Below are 3,129 nucleotides of genomic sequence, written 5' to 3'. Positions count from 1 at the left end.
CTTTTTAAACAGATGAATGGGCGACTTCCCATGGCTCCAATCACCAGCCAAAAGGGCACCCAGACCAGTGTATTTTGTACGGAGAACCGCTGTGCCTGGGCGCTGACAAAGCAGCTGCATGGGGCAAAGCAGCTGCGCCAGCAGACACAGTCACGCTGGCCGAAACAGCTGCGCTGGCGACCCGTGGAGCTCCTCCACCTGGGAATTTCCTAGTCTGTGGGCAATAAAAATGCGACGTCCACTCACCCTCTGTGCTTTCACTGGGAGCTGCAATCCTGAGCTGTTCCTAAACAGCCATCTTGGATCCCCTCTCGATAAATCTTTCTTTTGCATTAGTTAGACCACATTAGTTACTAGTGCTTACAGTATTAAAAAAAAACACACAAAACAAAACAGAAAACCACCGCAATTGACATTGTATGTGACATTTAAAGCACCCATGGATAACTAGGAGGAAACTATTACAGAGTTGGAAATACGGAACTAGAAGTGTGGTTCTCAAGGTGTGGTCACTGATGCAGCATCAGCATCACTTGGGTACTTACTAAAAATGCAAATTGTCATGTCCTACCCCAGAGTTACTGAATCTGAAACTGGGAGTGAGGCCCCAGCAGTCTGAATATTAACAAGCCATCCCAGTGATTCTGATGCATATTGTAGTTTGAGGACCAACTGAACTAGAGCTTAAAATAGAGATTAGGAATAGAAATAAAGATGTGTGTATGTCAGATATATAAGAGTCACTCTTGAGAGAATTTATAAGCTCCCAGAAGAGGGGAAGAGAGAAGATGAGCCCTTGAAGTAAATGGAGCAACCAAAGAAATAAAAACTAGTGGAGTACAATAAAAGAGGGAGAAACTTAACAGTGGCATGAAGTGACCTATAGTGTCAGGTGCTGTACAGAGGCCAGGGTGGATGAGGATAGTGCCAAAGCTATAGGACTGACCATTAGGCGGATTTTGATGTCAGTTAAAAGAGAAGTGGTACAGATAACAAGAATAAATGGAAAAGGCATACAAGGAAAAACCAAAGGATACTTTTTGCAGCAGTTTGGGAATACAAGAAAGGAAATTAGAGTAATATGGTCAGGATGAGGTTTTTCAGGGTAGATGCTTCATTTAGCTTTTGCTATATAACAAACACTCTAAAATAAAATGGTTTAAGACAATTATTATAGCTCAAATGTCTGAGGGTTGGCTCATCTCAGCTGGGCTTGCTCATACATCTGCAGACATACTGGGAGCTTGCTCTAGGCTGGACACTTACCTATCATCCTCCTCCTAGGACTGTCCCACGCATTTAGGCATATCTTTCTCATGGAGATGGAAAAAGTGTTTAAGAGGGCAAACAGAAACATACTAAGTCTCTTGACACATGGACTCTAAACTGACACTGGCACTTCTACCTCATTCTAGTGACCGAAGCAATTTATGTGGCCAAGCCCGTATTCAAGGAGCAGAAAAACGGAATTATCCTCTTTAGAGAACTTGCAAAGTGACATAGCAAAGGGCATGTATTCATAGAGAGATGAAGTATTAGGACCCTTAATACCACAGTAGGAGGCCAGGAGTGGCAGCTCTTGCCTATAATCCCAGCACTTTGGGAGACCAAAGAGGGAGGCTCCTTTGAGCACAGGAGTTCAAGACCAGCCTGGGCAACATAGGGAGACCCTGTCTCTACAAAAAAAATTTTAAATTAGGCAGGTGTGATGGCATGTGCTTGTAGTCCCAGCTACTAGAGAGGCTGATGCAAGAGGATTGCTTGAGCCCAGGAAGTTGAAGCTTCAGTGAGCTGTGATTGTATCATTGCACTCCAGCCTGGGAGACAGCAAAGCAAGACTCTGTCTCAGAACAAAATAAAACACAGTAGAGATGACCTGAACATGCTTGAACGTATAAGAGAAGGAATATGTAGAATGAGGAAGAAAGAGAAGTAAGGAGAAAGACAAAAGTTCAGAGAATTAACCTTTGAAAACAGAAAGGATACCTCTGGGAATGGAAAGAAGGGAATTTGATTGGATTGAATTTAACAAAATCCAAGACACTCAGTTTAATTTGAATTTTAGATAATAATTTTTTAGTACGTATGTCTCGTGCAACACTAGGCTCAGTACCTTTGCTATTTTTCATTATCTTAAGTACTATTTACGTATTTCTGTAATGTAATATTTGGGACATACTTAAACTTTTCTTGATTATTTTAAATTCAAATTTAACTGGACATCCTCTATTTTATTTGGCAACCCTACTTTGGATGGGTTTTAAATAAATCCATGATAAGGTAATCTATAAAGGGATAGATGGGCATATTCGGGGATGTAGTTTTAGAAAAAGTTCGAAACCACTGCATAGATGCTGCATAGTGTCAGCGAAAGGATTGCTGAGCAGTAATGAACTCACTTAAAAGCAAGTGGCATGACTTTTCATGGATTAAATCACTACTAAGAAGAGTAATAGCAGAGATTGCTGGTTCAAGGGACCACTTTGGTTTGACTCTAGCTAGTGAGGCCTGAGCAGGAGATTTGGGAATAATTAAAATGACTAGAGTCCAGGCTGTACAGGAAAGCAAGTGAAACCAGAAGATGAATTGGAAGGGACTGAGAGTCTGGCAGTCACAATGAGTCAAAGAGGTGGAAGTTCACAGGGAAGAAACTCAGAATTTACAATCTTGGGAGGAATAATTATCAATGATAATGGGGTTAAAAATCCAATTTCACATTTATTTTTACTAAATTAAAAGTAAGAGCTCTGGAGAAAGGATACTTGGTTTTGAATTCTGGGTGTGTGATCTTGGCCAAGTAATTTAATTTCTTTGTGTCTTATCTCTTTATTTGAAAAATAGTAATAATAATGGTTCTTGGGGCTTGGTGGCTCATGTCTGTAATCCCAGCACTTTGGGAGGCTGAGGCAGGTGGATCACTTGAGGTCAGGAGTTCGAGACTGGCCTGGCCAACATGATGAAACCCTGTCTCCATTAAAAATACAAAAATTAGCCAGGCATGGTGATGTGGGCCTGTAATTCCAGCTACTCGGGAGGCTGAGGCAGGAGAATCTCTTGAACCTGGGAGGCAGAGGTTGCAGTGAGCCAGGATTACGCCACTACACTCCAGCCTGGGTGACAGAGCAAGAC

At 41.8% G+C, this 3,129-nt stretch overlaps 1 protein-coding gene across 10 annotated transcripts in view; it reads left to right on the top strand.

Moving 5' to 3' along the window:
• Positions 1 to 3,129, top strand: part of LOC108289731 — a 115,724-nt gene that overhangs the window by 21,901 nt on the left and 90,694 nt on the right. The gene's annotated exons all lie outside the window — the stretch shown is intronic.

This window comes from Cebus imitator, unplaced genomic scaffold (assembly GCF_001604975.1).
Source record: "Cebus imitator isolate Cc_AM_T3 unplaced genomic scaffold, Cebus_imitator-1.0 Scaffold413, whole genome shotgun sequence".
NCBI classification, from domain to species: domain Eukaryota; kingdom Metazoa; phylum Chordata; class Mammalia; order Primates; family Cebidae; genus Cebus; species Cebus imitator.
This window is presented reverse-complemented; position numbering and strand designations above follow the sequence as displayed.